The sequence below is a fragment of the Cervus canadensis genome, chromosome X (genome assembly GCF_019320065.1).
Source record: "Cervus canadensis isolate Bull #8, Minnesota chromosome X, ASM1932006v1, whole genome shotgun sequence".
NCBI lineage: Eukaryota > Metazoa > Chordata > Mammalia > Artiodactyla > Cervidae > Cervus > Cervus canadensis.
This window is the reverse complement of record NC_057419.1, coordinates 115856300-115875392: the sequence shown is the minus strand read 5'-3', so window position 1 is coordinate 115875392 and position 19093 is coordinate 115856300. Positions and strand designations below refer to the sequence as shown.

The window sequence follows — 19093 nt, the reverse complement described above, 5'->3', positions numbered from 1 at the left end:
TGCCTGGAACCCCACATTTTCTATGCCCTTTGAGGCACTGAAGTCTTATTCAGGCCAGAGCTAACTTACCACCCAGACCCAACATTTCCCATGTCTGTTGGGGCAGAGAAGTCTGACTCAGATCAGAGCCATTTTATGCTCAGGACCCAACATTTCCCAGGCCCCTTTATAACACCAAGGTCTGCCTCAGGCTAGAGCCAACTTACACCCCAGACCCAATATTTCCCCTGCCCCTTTAGGACACCGACGTCTGACTCAGGTGAGTGCCAACCTAATACCCAGACCCAACTTTCCCCATGCCCCATGGGACACAGAATTCTGACAAGAGGCCACAGATAATTTAGGGCTGGAGCCAACATTCACCATGCCCACATGCTGCCACTGCCACTATGGGCCTTTTTAAAGACATTCCCAAGGCACCTGTGATGTGCTTTGAAGGAACTACTGTCTGACTGGTATATTAGTAGAACATAACAAGAATTGGTTGCTCACTTTCAGTTGTCTCTTTACAGTGCACAGGGAAATCTCAACACGAGAGCTGAGTGTCTACTCAACCAAGTGTAGTCAACATCAGTGGACACCTCCCAGGAGACTCCCTCAGATTACCCTTCTAGGCCACAGTATAGGAGGGGCAATGGCCACATTTCCTGAACTGTTTTTCACAGCCTAAGGCAGTGGACAGACTGAAGCAGGAACATAAGAACTTCTCTAACAGTGACATCTAAAAGTCTGAGGAATGATGTGAAGTAGGATAAAGCCCCCATTATAAAAGTCTCACCTGTGCCAGAAGGCAATCTATTCTCATGTCTCACCCAATCATGTGCATTGCCATCATCAGTCCCCATGCTCTGCTGATCCCAGGCAGGGACAGGGATGTGGAAGGGGAAGAAAACACTTCTTTGAATACAAGAATTCTCATATCTTTCACACCACAGTCCCTTGTCCTTAATCATTATGAGCAGATGCATCCAGTGCCGCTCTTTCCCACCCTCTGTTCACCTGCAACCAGCGGGCCTCTGAAGGAGGGACCATGGTCTATATGCCATATCATCTTTCCTGATCAGAGAGGCTCCTGCCTTGGGGTGATCCTGTAACCTCTATAAGCCTCTCTGTGAAAGAACAAACAATCAAACTGGCTGGCCAATCAGCTGTGAAATCCATTTAGTTCAATATGTATTCTCCCAAATTCTGGGAGGACTTTCCGTATCAATCATTTCCAAAATAGTTAAAGACACACCGTGCCACCCCAGATAGCCATACTGACTGGAAATGAAGAGGAGATGGAGGTGACAGTAACCACCGATTTTCTAAGCAAGAAAATGTTACTTAAGAAGGCTTCATACAGCGCAGTAATTAACATCAGAAGATCGGTCCAGCTAAACCCAGCAATAATGCCCCGATATACCATTGGGGTGGAGTAGTAAAACTTGGAAGACTTCCTGGAGGGGAATGGAATTGATCTAGGCCTGGGTGAATTGAACATGCATGCTTTCCAAAGTCTAAGATGACAAGAAACAAAGCACAAGGTATGTGCAAGGGCCTAAGAAGTAGAGCTAGGCATTGAGGGATGGACACGGATACAGAAAGACAAAGGAATACGAGCAGAGATTTCATGACGTCAGCTGGGCCTTGACAAATGGACAGTTTCCCACCAGTGGACCTCCCTGAGAGGAATGGCCAATCTCCCTGTCAATCATCGTAGGCCCACCAATGACGATGTTGGCAGGTGGGGGCGTGAAACGTTGTGGAAGAAGCCCTAGCGCGTGCCTAAGCGCTTGACTGTCTGGATTGTGCTGTGGGGGCTTCCGTAGACCGTTTCCCTCGGTTAGGATTTAACATGGCAGCTCCCTTTCTGGAGATCCCGGAAGTGTAAGTTTTACTAACTTTATTCGTATCTGGCCGTCTGCAGTGTGAGTGGGAGAGTCGGGTAGATAGTGTGTCCTCATGGACACTTTGACAGACGTGTCTGCGGGCTCCTAGGTAGATGGCGGAGAAGATCTCTCAGGCACTTCCGGGTTTGGTGTTGGGCATTATTGTACGGGCATGATGAAACTTGAAGAAGACGTTCTTTGTTTAAATGTGGGTCTTGGAGCCTCCTTCCCAATTGTGGTCTCACTGCTTTGTCGTGTTTGCGGCTTAAAGTGAGGGAAGGGCGGAGCATTTGGCGGGGTGGGTGGGGGTGCCTGACAGTCTGACAGGTGAGTGGCGGCTGCCATGGAGCTGATTCTGCTTTATATTGTAGGGTGTTTGGGGTGGATATATCGTTGCCAGGGCTTGCTTCAAATGTTGATCTTGGCCATTTTGGTGACCTTTAACCATTGAGGGTCTTTCTGTTCTTTACCACGTGAACCGAGACAGTAAGGCTCTGAGGGATCCCGTGCGGTGTTAGGACAGCTGACGGCCCTTGGCTGCCTTGGTGTTTTGTGGATCAGGGGAAGGGGAAGTTTGCCCCAGCCACTCGTGTTACGAGCTTCCAAGTTACCTAATTTTCCTGCAACTGTGTTAGGCTGTCCATCTGTAAGCAAGTCTCCTTGTAGACCTGTATAATCACTGTTTCCTTCAGGACCTGTGATGGAAAAATCGAGTACTGGCCAGCCGATGGGCCTGTAATGAGAAGAGAGTGGACCCTGGATTAGCTGTCCAGACCTGGCAGATGAGTAAGTGCAACCTTATGTTCTGTGGGGCCACAAATGCTGGGAGGAGGGTAGCATCCATCGCATCAGCTGCAACATTTTTTAACATGGTGTTGAAATGTCTTCCCTGGGTCTCTAAGATAGGAACTTGCAACACTGTCAGGATCACTGCCCTGAGCACTGCTCAGACACTATGTTTATAATCGATGTCTTTGACTAGTCAGTGGCATCTTGTTCCAGTTCAGCGTGAGTGCCATTATTACAGACATACTGAATTTATTAGAATGTCACCTTTCCAAAAAGCCTGATCTTGCCATTTTCACATCAGAGTTCTGATCTTTATATCCTTTTGGAAAACACTTGTAATACCAGGCAGAAGCAGATTGGACTGGACGGGATTGTGAAAAACAAATTTCAGGAATCCAGAGACTGTGAGAGTGCTGCTTTTTTCAGGTAAGGGAACATGGATTTGAATGTAATTTCAAGCCAGCTCTATTTAGGAAAGGGGAGAAAGATGAGGCCTGTACACCAAGTGAGTGGCAGAGCATGATAGTCTGCCAGTCTATCCCCTCTATAAGTGGGTGGGCATTTACTTTGCAGGGTCCTGGAGATGTAGGCTACCAATTCAAGTAATATGCAGGTCAAGACTTCATTAAATGTTTACTCATCCGCCGTTTGTCGGGGAGGGGGAGGTGGAGGGCGCGGTATTTTTATTTTTTGCCTTGCAGATGTTGCTGAGACAATGCCTCCTGTTTCATTAAAAACACATTTTAGTGTCTGAGTCTGACTCTTTCTTACTGTCATCTTTGAGCTTCAATTTCCACATTTGCCAAATGGGAATCACACCTTGCTCTCAGGAATATCTCTTCTATGGTTTTTGTAAAGTGCTCAGCACACAGGAGGTACTGAAGGAATTAGCACACCATTTCCAGAATGTGAGAACAGATCACTGTGGCTTCATTTAGCTCATCTCCCTACCTGTCCAGGCCCCCATTTCAACCAAACGTTTGTTTCCTTTCACAGGGCCAGCAAATTTCCTCAGATATTACGGGGCTTCTGTTTGGAAACCAGCCTCTTTAATCCTGCTATGATGCCAAGAGGTAGCCCAGCAACTCACACCTTGCCTTGCTCTGAGCCACTTTCTTGTGTGGCCATCTCTGACGCCTTATTCCAAAGCTGATGTGGCTCAGCACCAAGTTCCGGCACCAAGAGGGTGCTTGTTACCTGGCAGTGCTGAAAAGGTCTCCTCTCTTTCACTGTCTGTGTAAAGTTACTTCTTTTCGGGGCAGTGGTTAATTTGTTGAAAATCTGCAGAAGAGTTTTCACAGTTGGGGTGGGGGGAAACCCTAAATAGAAATATGAACTCTTCTAAGGTGCATTCCAAGACACTTCTAAGCTCTAGTTTCATGGAAACCTCGGGCTCCTCTGTTGCTTTATTAGCACGGGTTTTATCCAGAAGGTGGCATCACAGAACCTGAATTTCATTCACCAAAGGTTAAAAGAAAATCCACATTTCTTTGCGACTGGAAACTAAAGTGTGTAGTCTTTAGAGGGCATGTTTAAAGATGTTTTGTTCATCCCTCTAATCGGTGAAATTACTTTAAAGCTGTGAAAGATGGGGGTCATGATAGCTTCCTACTCAGTGAAAACCTGAAGCCTGAGACACTTAGAAAAACCTGTCCTAAGCCCATGTTCCTTCCCCAGGTGACATGACGATGATCAAAACTGGCTTATTTCCTAGTCAAGACAATTGTGAAACTTAAGAATAACCATGAGGCCTGCTTCCCCTTCCACACACACTTGTTCCCACTGCCCATCAAAGTCATCTTGGCTGACTTCATTGGAGGCAGGGGTCAAGAAAACCTAAATGGATGGTTTAAGAGGTCAATCTGTGGTGTATTGGCACTTCAAAATAAGTCACAAGGTTGAGGATTTCAAGAAGGTGACTCTCCAGTTGGTGACAGTCTCACAAATCAGGGCTCTCGTGGAAAGAGAAGGTAATCGTCTTCTGAATTTGAGATGGAATCTGGCTTGCTGGTTCTTTCCCAGGAATTCATTCCTAGGCCAGCTATGTCACTTAGCCTCATGAGACAGTACCTCAGTGAATGTGTACTCACTTGTGGGAATATTAATGTTCTATAAATTCTTGGTGTGAGGTATTCCTTTTGATACATACCACAAGTGGGATTGCTGAACTAGATGGTAGTTCTCATTTTCATTTTTTGAGGGGCTTTCATACTGTTTTCCATAGTAGCTGTACCAATTGAATCTTGAACTAAATGAGTTTCATGAGTGGTTCTCAGGCCACTTTTGATTGTCGGTTCTTTTCAGGAGAAGTACTGCAGAGATTAGAGGCTCAAAGTGGGAAGGAGTTCCCTGATCAGGAAAGATGGAATGACTGACTACATACGGACCTTCGTTGGGCTGCCTAAAGCCTAGAGGTGGGGAAGGGGCTGGGAAGAGTGACCCTCTGTAGAGCTGCTGTCAGAGCACAAGGAGAAAGCTGGACAGGAGGACATAGGCCCTCAATGTGAACGGTGCATTGGACTTTCTGTGGTCAAAAGTGTCTCCTACCTATTTCTCAATCCCTGGTACTGTCTGGGAACGTTGTAGCAATTGGAATGAAAATCATAATGCACATCGCTGAGTGTGACATGAGAGTGGATTTCTTTCTGGCAAAGGTGAGACTTTCATGATGAAGGCTTTACCCTGTGTGACAGCATTCCTCAGAATTTTGGACTTCACTGTTAAGGATGTTCTTGTGTTCCTGCTTCAGTCTGTGCACTGCCTTAGGCTGTGAAAAGTGGCTCAGGAAATGTGACCTTTCCCCCTCCTATACTGTACCCTAGAGCAGTAGTCTCAGAGGGTCTCCTGGGAGGCGCCCGCTGATGTTGACTACACTTGGTTGAGTAGACTGCTCAACTCTTCTGTTGAGACTATCTGTGGCCATAAAGAGGCACATGAATGTGAACTGCTGTTGCTGGTGTGTTCTACTGATATATCAACCAGACACTTCTTCCTTTGACACACACCTAAGGGCCTTGCTAAAGTCCTAAAGAAGGTGCATATTGGCAATGGCAGCATGTGGGGCATGGGAAGTGTTGAGTCTGGGGCAGAATTGGCGGTAGCCTGATGTCAGAATTCTGTGCCATTGTGCCGAGCGAGGGCACATTGGGAATCCTGAGGAGTCCCAACTCTGTCAGAATGTGGTTGGAACTTTCCACATTCACTTTCTGCACTCTTCCACTGAGCACACTCTGCGCATTGGCTGGAAGACAGAGGTCTGATGGGTCTTGTCAGTGAACTGTCCCTGAATCCAGGGCCATTTGCTTGCTTCGGGGCATATGCCGATGAGCCTGGATGTCCAGGAACCTCCCGAGTCAGGTGCCCCAGCTGGAGGATGAAGCCCTTGTATTCCTCTTGCTGGAGAGGGCTGCATCCCCAGGCTGTAGCTCTCTGTCCCACCCGTGTAACTGCTAGAAACTCTTTCTAGCAGAAATATGGCTGGTGGTGGCTCCTCTTCCATTTGGGTTTTCCTGTTGGTGGGGGGTGACATTGCCTCAGGGGGACCTTCTCTGCACTCAAGGAAGAAGTTGGTGTTGGTACAACAGTGGAGGGACAGTTATGCATTGTTCGTCGTGTTGTGCTACTGGAGTGGGGGAGAGGAGAGGGGAGCTCAATTGGGGGAGGGAAAAGGCCTGATGGTTTCTGCATGTCAGGCTTTTGCTTTCTCTTGATTCAGGAAATTTGGGCCCAGCAGGGCTATGAGGAGGAGGCTCTGAGAGTATAAGGAAAGACTGTCAGTGGGGAGGACAAGGGTCTTTGGTGTGACGACTGTGATGGGCATTGTGGGTTCAGGGCTCTTTCTCCTGTCTCCTTTCTCCATTCCTGTGCCCTTCCTTTGGGTTAGCATAGCTGAGGGACAGAAATTAACAATGGACCCTGATGGATATACTATAAGAAGATACAGCTTTTGTATAAACTAGGTCATTTATTATGGGAACAGGATTATTTTCCATTTTCCCAAGTGAATTGTGATTTTGTCTGCAGGTGAAGGCTTTGCTGTCTCTTCCTTGCTCTGTGTTGCCTAGACCTGTGAAAAATGGCTGTTGTGGAGAGGGAGCTCTTTGTCCAGCTGAACTGTTGCACAGTATATAATCCAAGGGAGTTCTGAGAAGGAACTGCTGTTGCTTACACTTTTCTTTTTTTTTCCGGAGATATTTTCTGCTCTTTTCCTGTTGCTTTATGGGCTCTTGGTCTCTGCTTTTGCTGCCAGATCCCTGAAGGAACACTCTTAGTTTGTCAAATTACCAAGAGGCTTATTTAACTTACAGAAAAGATTTGCATACATTGCAGAGAGTCAGAAATGGCAGCTTATTACCTGGAGAATCCCAGGGACAGAGGAGCCTGGTGGACTGCTGTCTGTGGGGTCGCACAGACTCAGACGCGACTGCAGTGATTTAGCAGAGTCAGACAAAGAACTGACCATACTCCAGAGTTTTTGAGGAAAGGTGAGAAAGAAGTCCTCATTCCTTTTCAGCATGAGCAATTTAATTTTCCTTATTTGAGTGTCCCTTACAATGTGCTCCCCGTGAGATACCAGGTCCCCTGGGTATCTTCACCATCCCTCCAAGTGCTGATTCTAAAGTCCTGGCCAAAGCCAGACCTGGGCAGAGAACTTCCTCAAGAGGAACTTGTGGAAACAGCACCTGAAGGACAAGTAAAAAGGATGAGTGACTGCTTATCCTCTAGGAGCTTTTTACCCATACATATGTCCTCAGGGCGAATCCTCTGTGATCAATAGGATCACTGGGGATGAGGATTAAAGCTACAAACCTTGTTTAGAGATGGTTTAAGTCGCTCTGCTGACATTGGCAGTCTGTTGGCAAGCGGAGCTGAACTTCATCTCTCACCTTCCCTTTCTCAAGTACTCTGAAGGAGCAGAGATTTGATCTCCAATTGGCAGAGGTCCGATTTCTGTGTCTTGTGGTGCACAGGACCTGCTAGAATACTTGGAAGGAGACAAGGACTCAGATCCAGCAGAATTTTAGGTATGGAATTTTAGTGTGCAGCTCTGTCAAAAAGAGTGGACAGAATAAGCCAAATCTGTGCATTCATGGACAATGTGAATGGTCTCTTCATCCCTCTGGATTTGAATTTGCCCTCCCAGTCCACTATGCTGACTCCAGGATTCACACAAAATGGGTTACTGAGTGGTGCCAGCCAGGCCACCTCACAGTTTTTATTAGGGTTGGCTTTCTGAGCTTCCTTCGCTTCTCCTTATTTATGTGCAAGCCTACTGTACTACTTCTTATCAGCTTTGGAAAAGAGCAGCAGTGGACCCACCTCAATGAATCCTAAGGAGATTCACTGGTTTACCCAGCCTCTCCCCATCAGTCAGACAAAGCACCTTCCAGAATGCTGAAAGTCCTGTTGTAGATTTTCCTCTAGTAGTTTGTCAGAGTACTGAGCTACAGGATATAGGATGTAGTTAAAGCCAGGAACCAAGCACCTGTGCATCTCCTCCAGGCCCTGGAACTGATGTGTCCTGAAAAGGCTAAGAGGGTAGATCTTGTTCTGTCATGTTTCTATTACCAAATACTAATAATAATAAATTATGAAGGTGGAATGAAACTTCAGAGTGGATGGGTGTGTTTATGGTATAGATTATGGAGATGCTTTATGGATGTATACTTATCTCCAGACCCATTCGATTGTATACATTACCTGTGTGCATCTTTTTGTGTGTTAGGCATTGCTAATACCTCAATAAAGGGGTTTAAAAAAATTTAAAGAAAAAGACCCTTCCATGATCACAAATGAGTGTCACCTCCCTCCAAGTGTTTTTAGATTTTAGAACTGACAGGGAAGAATGTTTCTCCTTGGGGAAATGGGTAATGCCATTTACAGCTTCTGTATTATGGTTTTGCCTTGGTTTCTCTATGTATACATAGTATTTGCATTAGTGGTGTATAAGGTTAACCTTTAGTCCATAGGATTTTGAATTTCATAGAATCACAGCAGTTCTACAGAAGTCGTCAACTTCATGAGGAGGACTTCTGTTCGAGGATTGGCCTTGTGACATCAGTGAGTTGTCATTTGACCAGAAATTGACTTTGGGGCCTTTGGGAATGGCTTGGACTTTGGGTTGTTTTCATTTTGTATAATATGTGCTTTTGTGCTTCCTCAAGAAATCTTTAAAAATATTGTACCCATGGGGGCATGTCAAAGCGTGTGTGTACTGTATTTGTATTCCACAGGATGGAAGGCACTGTGTCAGGCTCACTGGTTTCTCTAGCAGGCCTCTATTCTCTGAAACCTTCCCACAGCCTTCTATTTTCTGTGTCACTGAGTTTCCTGGCCATAGCTACTTGGTTTGGTATACTTTTCATCTTATGCTAGTTGAGCCAGTAATATTTTTGTTATAGTTTGGGACTAGACCCGCAAGAATGAGTGAGAGCCTGGTAACCTTCCACTGCAGAGAATATAAAAAGACATACTGTTGGGACTTGCCCAGCAGTCCAGTGGTTAAGCCTCCATGCTTCCAATAGGGAAGGGGGTCAGTCTCTGGTGGGGGAACTAAGATCCCACATGCTGCATGGCATGGCCAAAAAAAAAAAAAAAAAAAGGAAAAGAAAGAAGCAGGACATACTGCTGAGTTTCCCTGAGCTAGCCTCATTTCTGTGTCTTTAAAATGTATTCGTTGCTTAAGTTTCTTGTATTTTGTTGAATACGTGTGTTCTTCCAATAAGATTCATTTGCTCCAGAAGATCTCACTTGTATGTTTTTATTATTCACAATGAACACCAGCATGACCAAGGAAGCTGCGGCTCTGTCACGTGCATTGTCACCTGAACTGGGGCGGAGCTCTAAGCTCTGGTGTCTGATGCATTAAGAACAGGAGCTGGTGGCAAGGGGATGGGGTCTCCAGGCCATGCTAAAAGTTCCCCTCTTTGTTAAGCTCGCCCCTTTGTCTAGGGAAGTATTCCCCTTAAAGCTAGTCACTCAGTCATGTCCGACTCTGTGCCACCCCATGAACTGTAGCCCGCCAGGCTCCTCTGTGTATGGGATTCTCCAGGCAAGAATACTGGAGTGGGTTGTCATTCCCTTCTCCAGGGGATCTTCCCACCCCAGGGATCGAACCCTGGCCTCCTACATTACAGGCAGATTCTTTACCATCCGAGCCACCTGGGGACCCCGATCCCCTAAAGGTAGCAGGTAGTCTAATACTTCCCTATGAGAAGGGATCCTTTTAGCCACTTCATGAAGGCCATGAATGCATATTTGGGGATCGTGGAGAAATTTTCTGATATTCCCAAGGGCAAGGAGAAGTAGGGTGACCGGCATGGTTTTATAGAAGATTAGTTCAGAAGTCAGTAGGACCAAACTAGAAGCAGCAAGCACACAGTTAATTCCTGCTGAGCCTGCATTACAATCTCGGTCCCTTGTGCCTGAGACATCTTTTATTACACCACACCACTAGGTCTTCTAAAGACTTTGTATTAGCAGATTAGCTAAGTGGGTAGAATTTTTGGCATTGTTTACTCTTTAAACATATCAATACACTTTACAGTTCTAACTGGAATTAGACATGCAATTAACAAAAATTGCATGTCTTACGTATGACTTACCATTCAGCAGGGACTTCCCCGGTGGTCCAGTGGCTGAGACTCCATGCTTCCAATGCAGGGGGCCCAAGTTCAATCCCTGTTTGGGAAACTAGATTCCAGATGCCACAACTAATATCCAGTGCAGCCAAATTAATTAATATTAAAAAAATAGAAAAAAAAACCCCATTTTCCCAGCAAATAGCCTTACTGTGGTCAGTAACTCCCGCCCACTCCCACTGGAAAGGAGAGTAAGACTTGCAGTCTCTTCTGCCTGTAGATCTTCAGGGTGGCTGGGTGCCTTTCTCTTCCTGGCATTTCATGAATATCTTGGGCTGAAGGTAGCAGCAATTCTGTTCTTACCATTCTGTCTAGAGGGCCCCAAGCTTCAATGTCTCATTTCCTGCCCTAGAGGTTCATCAGGATGCAGAGCTCAGATCACTTCTCTTTTTCTCTAATTGCAGCTGGAACTTTATATCCCTTTGATTATGCTCTCCTGCTACAGAATGGGTCTCACATAAGACTGGAAGCCATCTCCCATTGGCCCTATTTCAGGTCAGTGGGTGTGATTTTACCTGAGGCATTTGCATTTAGACTGCCAAACATCGGGAAATCCCACTACCATTCTGATCTTGATTGACACGCCAAGCCTTTGCGGAAGCGCTTTCCCTGGAGGCGGGCCCGAGGGCGGGGGTGGGCGGGGCCGTGAGCCCTACCGGGGCCTGCGCAGTCCCGGCCCTCAAGAGCAGATGGTTGCTAGTGCGCAGGCGCAATATGGAGGCGGAGTTGGGCTGGAGGGGCGGGAGAAGCGGGTTGGGGGAGGGGCGGAGCTAATAGTCATAAGGAGGCGGGATCAGAAACGAGGGGCGGGGCCAAGGTTTCCCCAGGCGGCGGTGGGTGAAGGGTAGCGGCCAGGGGCCAAGGGCCAGGGGCCAGGGGAGGAGCCCAGGTGCAGGTTTTACTCACTGACTGCTTTTTTCCCCCTCGCAAACCTGTTCTTCCTCTGTCTTCTGCCCCTTGATGAATGAAAGTGCTTTTCTTCATATTGCTTAGGCCAAGCACCTTGGCATCCTCCTTGACTCCTGTTTTTTTCATGTCCCACACGAACTCCATCAGCAAATCCTCAGCTCTGCCTTCAACATATAAACAAAAGGCTGCATATCCAAGGACAGGAGGAATTGCTGTGGCCTTTTTTTCAGTCAATTCACCACCGTCTGTATGTGGAAATATGAGCCAATACCTGGAAGCAGAGTCCCATAAGCAGAATATGGACTCATAAAAAGACATGAGCTACGATATAGAAACAAAGTCAGTATGTAAGGTATGTGCTTACTCAAGGTGTATGAATCCCTTCTAATCCACTAGGGTGAACACAGAATCAACAATGGGTGTAAAGGAAACATCTGTGGATTTGCAAGGAGTTAGAATTTCAGCTCAGTGTGCTCTCCAAATCTAAGAGGAGTAGAAAATCAAAGGAATCTCCTTTCTACCTCCAGGAGAGTAGAGGAGACAGGAAGCATATAGCCCACATACTTGCTGTGCAAAGTTGCACAAAGTTCAGATGCAGGATTAGAGTTTTAGATCACTGTTTGGGCTCAAGAGAACTTTGTGATGGAGGGAAGAAATTTTCAAAATTAAGGTATGGGGAAATCATTCTGGCTTTTATGTGATTCAGCTTGAACTTTAGGCTAACTAGAACAGCCTGTCTTATGACCTGTTTATTATGCAGTGTACATCTGCTTTAGCCATTCAGAAAAGAATTCATTATCCAGAAGTAAAGTATGTCCACTTTGAAGGTAGGGATAATGCTACCCTGTTCTATGATGCCTATGCTACTATTCCTTTAAAGATAAGTTTTCCTTCCCAGATATCAAGGTCCTGCTGATTCACTCTGTACGTGCTAATCAATCCCTTTTGAAATCTTGAAAGAATGTACCCCTGCATGTTTCTGCCTGATGGTTCTTTGTTCTGAAAAGATACAAAACTGTGATGAAAACCATGCTTCTCCAGCACAGCTTCTAAGAGTTGCTGATAAGTTGTTCCCTAGGCTATAGTGCTCAGTTTTGCTCAAAGAACACTCTGTTCTATTTCTATTCCTGTTACAGTTCGGTTATTGGTTATTTGTTTTGACACGATGATAATTAAGGCATGGCTTGGCACCATCTGAGTTAGAAGTGGTAATGTGATATGGACTAATGTTCTGAGTAGGTTCCGAATATTGGTTCTTGTTTTGGTTCCAGTATGAATAGAAAGGACGACCCCCCTCCCCCACCCAAAGGATTGGTCATCAGGGTGATAATTTGTTCTTTGGCAATATCTTTCATTGGAGGCACTATGAACACTCTGAAAACACGCCTCTGTGAGGTTATCTACAAGACCTTCTAGAACGAACACCCCCAAAAGATGTCCTTTTCATTATAGGAGACTGGAATGCAAAAGTAGGAAGTCAAGAAACACCTGGAGTAACAGGCAAATTTGGCCTTGGAGTACGGAATGAAGCAGGGCGAAGGCTAATAGAGTTCTGCCAAGAGAACGCACTGGTCATAGCAAACACCCTCTGCCAACAACACAAGAGGAGACTCTACACATGGACATCACCAGATGGTCAACACTGAAATCAGATTGATTATATTCTTTGCAGCCAGAGATGGAGAAGCTCTATACAGTCAGCAAAAACAAGACCAGGAGCTGACTGTGGCTCAGATCATGAACTCCTTATTGCCAAATTCAGACTGAAATTGAAGAAAGTGGGGAAAACCACTAGACCATTCAGGTATGACCTAAATCAAACCCCTTATGACTATACAGTGGAAGTGAGAAATAGATTTAAGGGACTAGATCTGATAGACAGAGAACCTGATGAACTATGGACGGAGGTTCGTGACATTGTACAGAAGACAGAAATCAAGACCATCCCCAAGAAAAGAAAATCAAAAAAGCAAAATGGCTGTCTGAGGCGGCCTCACAAATAGCTGTGAAAAGAAGAGAAGCGAAAAGCAAAGGAGAAAAGGGAAGCTATACCCATTTGAATGCAGAGTGCCAAAGAAGAACAAGGAGAGATAAGAAAGCCTTCCTCAGCCATCAATGCAAAGAAATAGAGGAAAACAACAGAATGCCAAAGACTAGAGATGTCTTCAAGAAAATTAGAGATACCAAGGGACTATTTCATGCAAAGATGGGCTCATAAAGGGCAGAAATCATATGGACCTAACAGAAGCAGAAGATACTAAGAAGAGGTGGCAAGAATACACAGAAGAACTGTACAAAAAAGATTTTCACAACCCAGATAATCACAAGGGTGTGATCACTCACCTAGAGCCAGACATCCTGGAATGTGAAGTCAAGTGGGCCTTAGGAAGCTACAAACAAAGCTAGTGGAGGTGATGGAATTTCAGTTGAGCTATATCAAATCCTAATAAATGATGCTGTAAAAGTGCTGCACTCAATATGTCAGGAAATTTGGAAAACTCATCAGTGGCCACAGGACTGGAAAAGGTCAGTTTTCATTCCAATCCCAAAGAAAGGCAATGCCAAGGAATGCTCAAACGATCACACAATTGCACTCATCTCACACACTAGTAGAGTAATGCTCAACATTCTCCAAGCCAGGCTTCAGCACTACGTGAACCCTGAACTTCCAGATGTTCAAGCTGGTTTTAGAAAAGGCAGAGGAGCCAGAGATCAAATTGCCAACATCTCCTGGATCATTGAAAAAGCAAGAGAGTTTCAGGAAAACATTTATTTCTGCTTTATTGACTATGCCAAAGACTTTGACTGTGTGGATCACAATAAACCATGGAAAATTCTGAAGGAGATGGGAATACCAGACCACCTGACCTGCCTCTTGAGAAACCTGTATGCAGGTCAGGAAGCAACAGTTAGAATTGGACATGGAACAACACACTGGTTCCAAATAAGAAAAGGAGTATGTCAAGCCTGTATATTGTCACCCTGCTTGTTTAACTTATATGTAGAGTACATCATGAGAAATGCTGGGCTGGAGGAAGCACAAGCTGGAAACAAGATTGCTGGGAGAAATATCAATAACCTCAGATATGCAAATGACTGAAGGACTGATGTTGAAGCTGAAACTCCAATCCTTTGACCACCTGATGCAAAGAACTGAGTCATTGCAAAAGACCCCAATGCTGGGAAAGATTGAAGGCAGGAAGAGAAGAAGACAACAGAGGATGAGACGGTTGGATGGCATTACTGACTCGATGGACATGAGTTTATGCAAGCTCCAGGTGTTGGTTAAGGACAGGGAGGCCTGGCGTGCTGCAGTCCATGGAGTTGCGTAGAGTCAGACACGACTGAGCAACTGAACTGATCTAAAATGAAAAATAACCCCTAGGTGGCAGTCTGTGTCTTCGTTTTAGTCTATGCCTGCACAGGTGGAGAAGTTGAATGATTTACTGAATCCATTTGAGCCTTGAAATACCACAGTTTTGTCAAGTGAATGTCATGAATCAGTGCCGCGGATGAAGCATCTGCTGGGGTGTTTATTGTATTCCTCACAGGCCAGGTCTCCGGCCTGGGAAGAGGAGAACTGAGGGAAAGAGAAGTCTAGATTGGGAAAGGAGAGGTGAAGGGTACCTTTCCTGTAGAGCCTACTCTGCCCACAGTGCTATGTCCTAAATCTTGAGATGGGCAGAGATATATGTCAGGCTGAGACAGCTAGTTTTCCCAAGCCATCCTTCTGTTGATATATTCTTTAAGAATGCATATTTTAAAAATAGATCTGATGACGGGTTATTTAGAGAGATGCCTCTTGAAAGTCTGTCATTTTGAGATCCTATTTTCTTGTCCCTGCTACTCTTCATTAGCATCCTCAAATATTTGGAGAGTTGCAGCCTCTCTCAGGCCAATACTGGGGTTCTAGTCTTATATCTGCTAGTAACTTCCAGAGTGACCTTAGGCAAATCTCCTTCCCTTCTTCAGCCTCCATTTAATCATCTAATTTATCATCTAATGTAATTTTGCATTAAACTCCTTCTGTAAATCAGTGCCTATTTGGATAATGGCTAATACTTGACTTCAGTGACTCTAATAATTTGTTTTTGAAAGGATGTTGTTTTTTGGTTGTGCTGGGTCTTCATTTTTTGGTTGTGCTGCATGTGGGCTTTCTCTAGTTGCGGAGAGTGAGTGCTACTCTTTGTTGTGGTACCTGGGCTTCTGACTGCAGTGGCTTCTTGTTGTGGAACACAGGTTCTAGGCGCACAGGCTTCAGTAGTTGCCTCATGTGGGCTTGGTAGTTGTGGCACATGGGTTTAGTTGTTCCACAGCATGTGGAATCTTCCTGGACCAGGGATCAAACCTGTGTCCCCTGCATTGGTAGGCAGATTCTTATCCACTGTACCACCAAGGGAGTGCAGTGACTCTAATAGTTTACATTGAGCAAGATACACACACACAGAGATACACACACAGAGGAAACCACATACGTGGGTTTCCAATACCTGTTGCATACTTATTAAGAGCTTCCTTTTTTTTTTTAGTGTCATCAGGGGAGAAGTCCAGAGGTATAGCAGGCTCTATACATAGAGCTCCAGGTCCACTTTGTGATTCCCTTGTATCTGTCATCCTCCATGATTTGGCTTCATTGCCAGGCTCTTGGCAAGATGGCTATAGCACTTCCCAGGAGTCACATCCAGATCGAACAATTTCCACAGGGAAAACAAAAGGACCACCCCTCTGCATTTAGTTCTTAGGAGAGAGGAAACGTTTCTTAGAAGCACCCTAGGACACTTTTCACCTCTCACTGGTCCCGACAGAATCATATTTCCATTTCTTTTTCATTCACTGCCAAAGGGAATGATAGAATCCTGAATAGCTTGCACTAATCTTTTTCTGGGAAAAGGAGTATTGAAATTAACTGCTTATTAACCCTCCTTTGTCCCCAAGATGGAAAGATAAAATGCTTATGGTGCAAAGATGAAGTCATTCCTACTGAGAAGGATGAAATGGTCATTTTCATGATATGAGTCAATAATTGCTGTCCATTTATTCTATCTCATGGGTCCTATGTATTTATGTGCAGAGGGAAAGGGGCCACCTCATGGAGATGATAATATTATTTACCATCCAAAGATGTTGTCATCCTTCTAGATTGACTTAAGGTATATTATCTCGGGATGGCAAGTGCGACACAGTGTCAGTTAAGGAATAGAGTTAAATGGAAAGAGTGGTAGGCATTCATGAATTTTATTTGCAGTGGTGAGCTCAGGCAGCAGGCTGTGATTCTGTTTGCTGGGTTGTCTAATGCAAAACTGGACCAGATGCTAGCCTGTGACATGTGGCATTGAGTGGTTAGAAGGCTACTGGCATAATGTAGGGGAGGAAATTCAAAATTTCTGAACATGAGAGTACCGTATTGAATCTTATGAGGGTCTACCCATTCACTGCTAACTTTGCCCTCCAAAGAAATTCAAGCATCTTTCCTGTAACCCTGACCTTGAGAAATTAGTGGGTGAGGGAAGCATCAAAAGCTAGCAAAAGCACTTCTGCTGAGACTGAGTATGCCATTGAGAAGTAGATGCCATTGAAATGGGCTCTCTGATTTGTAGCATATTGGAGGGGGCCAGGCATAGATGAGTCTAGGTGGTGACAGTTAACATCAGTAGCAAAGAAGATATTACTGTAACATACATCTGGGGATCATCTGACATGTTATGGGTTGAATTGTGTTCCCCCTGCCCCCAATTCATATGTCGAAGCCCTAATTCCCAATGTGACCATATTTGGAGATGGGGCCTTTAAGTATATAATTAAGGTTCAATGAAGTCATCAGGGTGGGGCCCTATTCTGATAGAAAGAGTGTCCTTGTAAGAGGAAAAGACACTAAATCTCTCTTTCTACAAACACATAAAAGAGAGACCATGTGAAGGCACAAAGAGAAGGGGACCATCTGCAAGCCAGGAAGACAGGTCTCACCAGAAACCAATCCTGCTGGCAGTGTTATTCTTGGGTTTTCAGGCTCCAGCACTAGGAGAAAATAAGTGCGAGCTCTTTAAGCCACCCAGTCTGTGGCATTTTGTTATAGCATCCCGAGTGGACTAAAACACATGTACACATCTCTGGCCTTGGATAATTCACCTTGGAGTTCCCATGAATGAAATCTACAGATAATCCACCAAGGCCTTATTTGATTTCTATAACCAAAAAGATTCTTATGTCTGGCCAACAGAAGTGCCTGGAGTTTTAGTCACCACACTAGCCTAACAATGGAATAGCTCAAGTTCAATTCCCAGGCATGATTTATTCACACCCAGAGTCCTTAGAATGAAGGGTGGTCGGGTGAATCCATTGTAACACTTGGGAAACTTCCTCTTGGCCTCGCCCCAAAGGACCTGTACCAGTTGAGCCTGGCAACTTAACAGAGGGAAGCAGGATAGCCACACACCTTCCAGAGACTAACTGGAAACTGCCTTTCAGATAAAACTACTGCCAAGTGATCCAGGATACCCCCGCAGTAGTACCTAGCAGGGAATGGATGGAGTGCTTTTGGGGGTTAGGGAAAAAGGGTTCTTCTCGGAGGTTGAAAGTCAGAAGGATCAGGGAGACCCTGATCCCCTCTTCTGGGATTATTCTACCAGTTTCCAGGAACATTTAGCATCAGGTAAGATCTGCACACTGCTTAGTGTATGTATTTTTTGTAATTGTGGTTGATGTCAAGCCTGAAGGCATCCGAACTCCCCTGATAAAGCCAAGGACCCTCTCAAAAGGGACATTTTGGCCTCCATTTAGAATCCACCAAACCAAGCCTAACCTCTTCTTTTGTATGAGGTTTGCACATATTATATAAACTTGAGAATATTAAGGACCTTTAGAGTGTGTGTGTGTGTGTGTGTGTGTGTGTGCATGCACTGTTGGCGACTACTTCAATGTGAACACTCAAGGCCTGGGCAGGGTGAGCAGCACCCAGGATTTGGGCAGGCAGGCAAATTGGTTGGGTCACAGGCCCACACCTGACCTTAGGTGGGGATGTCAGGAGGTCGGGGTATGCCAGGCCCATGAAGGGAAGTACCACAAGGATGGCCCAGGCAGGCAGATCCCCCAGGACCTCTGCAGGTCACCCTAAGCCAGGTGGTGAGGGCTCAGGCAGGCAGGGTAGAGGCCTGGCCCCTGGGCCCTTGGAGGGCTCCACTAGGGGCTGCCAATCGCTTGGGGCCTCCCTGAGTGGCGGCTGGAACTCAAGATGTGTCTGCCAGCTAGATTCAAGCCCTCCTGGAGGCGGCCAGTGAGGCGGTCATTCCTCTCCTCCGTAGTCTAGGCAGGTGTTGACCTGGTCCAACATGGGGTTGATGGCTGCCTGTACTGCTTCTCGGGGGAAGTCATCGACCTTGCCTTCCGTGCTGACATCCACAGGCACACCGTGTTCCATGTGGCCTCCAGACACTGTGGGCTCGTGCACGTGCAAGGCTCACGCGGCGGCCGTAGAGCAAGGTGGCACGTTGGGCGCGCGGACGGCCGAGGCAGGGAGGGTGGAGGGCGGTCATTAAAACCTTGTGCTCATTGAAATCGTCCTCCTGGGGAAAAGAAAGCAAGACTGTCACAGTCCGTCCTGATTGAAAATGTGCCTGCTGGGTGGGTGGGCTCGAGTCTCTCCCGTATTATTCATAAAGATCTTACAGGCTGTGGGTGTCCGCAACTCACATCTTGCCATCCCGGTCTAGGTTTCCCCAAGGCTGCAAAGTGTCACCTCCTGCCCGAGGGGTTCCTCAGGATGCAGATAGCAAAGAAAGTCCTCTGTTCTCTCATCAGAGCTGGAATTTATCTCTTTATCTCAGTATTATGACCTACTCCTGTTAAAGAATAACTTATCCATTAAGATGTGAGCTACCCGAGTTAGCT

The 19093-nt window shown here is 45.8% G+C and overlaps 2 long non-coding RNA genes across 4 annotated transcripts; one reads left to right on the top strand and one right to left on the bottom strand.

The window, feature by feature from the left end:
* Nucleotides 1-1719: 1719 nt before the first annotated feature.
* Nucleotides 1720-6570, top strand: LOC122435363. 2 transcript variants are annotated; one of them, XR_006267656.1, is made up of 4 exons: nucleotides 1720-1869; nucleotides 2564-2657; nucleotides 3006-3086; nucleotides 3657-6570. It is a non-coding gene; the product is annotated as an uncharacterized LOC122435363 (long non-coding RNA). The 2 variants fall into 2 exon arrangements; XR_006267657.1 differs by lacking the exon at nucleotides 1720-1869 and adding an exon at nucleotides 1876-2079.
* A 249-nt stretch (nucleotides 6571-6819) lies between these two features.
* Nucleotides 6820-10904, bottom strand: LOC122435362. Of its 2 annotated transcripts, none has more exons than XR_006267655.1 (3): nucleotides 10265-10904; nucleotides 7015-7707; nucleotides 6820-6913 (listed from the first exon to the last, which is right to left on the bottom strand). It is a non-coding gene; the product is annotated as an uncharacterized LOC122435362 (long non-coding RNA). The 2 variants fall into 2 exon arrangements; XR_006267654.1 differs by lacking the exon at nucleotides 6820-6913 and having other exon boundaries at nucleotides 7219-7342; nucleotides 7470-7707.
* Nucleotides 10905-19093: the final 8189 nt, after the last annotated feature.